We start from the raw sequence: 900 nt of genomic DNA on the forward strand, positions 1-900 counted from the left end.
CGGGCGATGTGTCCGTCGGGCCGGCTGCGGCGGCAACTCTGCGGAAAGGAAAGCGTCTCGGCAGAGTACCAGTGCGTTGGGAGAAAAAGGGAAGGGAAAGGGACGGAAAGAAAGAGTCTAACTGTATGGAAAGTATGCTGGACTTTTATGGCGTAAAGAAGTTGACTGCCATTCATATGCTTCCAGGTCAGTTTAGCAGCGTATCTGTCAAGTTTTACTTCAAAGGGACAGATGTGTCTTTGAAGATACTAAGCCAGGTCTGCCTTTTTATATAACCAACACCAAAAAATATCACTGGCGGCACCAGTAACTCATCACAGAAAAGCCACAGAAAATAACAGTGAATATTTGTTTATTTTACAAGCAGGTTTAAGAAGGATGCACAAAGTTACAGAAAGTACTAAAACATCTGGAAGAAGCAGAATGTATGAGATGAAGTGTACCTGGCAAATTTTTCCCCAAATTTCAGCACAACCAGCTTTTTCTTGAAAACTCAAGAGAACTATGCTAAATCATAGTTCTCTTCTTCTGACCAAACAACCAGGGTGCTCTGTTTAAGATAAAAACAATAAAATAATTGTATCTGAAACAGGTTTGCACTGCATACTAATATGACGCCATTTGTCTATAAAAGAAATACATTAAATCACCTGTCATAAGGGACTTCACCATTCTTTTTCCCTATTTTATGAACACTACCTTATATGTAATATATTTAAATATACTGCTTTTTTCCATACCCAAATCACTTATAATGGCAAGAATAGAAGGATGTTTTTAGAATAAATTATATAATCAGTAAATGAATGGATTTGTTTTCCAATCTTACTCTTAGTTTTATAGACCTTTCAGACAAGCAACTCAGTACTTGATACATAAATATTCAAATTACACTGAAAT

This window comes from Corvus brachyrhynchos, unplaced genomic scaffold (assembly GCF_000691975.1).
Source record: "Corvus brachyrhynchos isolate BGI_N302 unplaced genomic scaffold, ASM69197v1 scaffold1560, whole genome shotgun sequence".
NCBI classification, from domain to species: Eukaryota; Metazoa; Chordata; class Aves; order Passeriformes; family Corvidae; genus Corvus; species Corvus brachyrhynchos.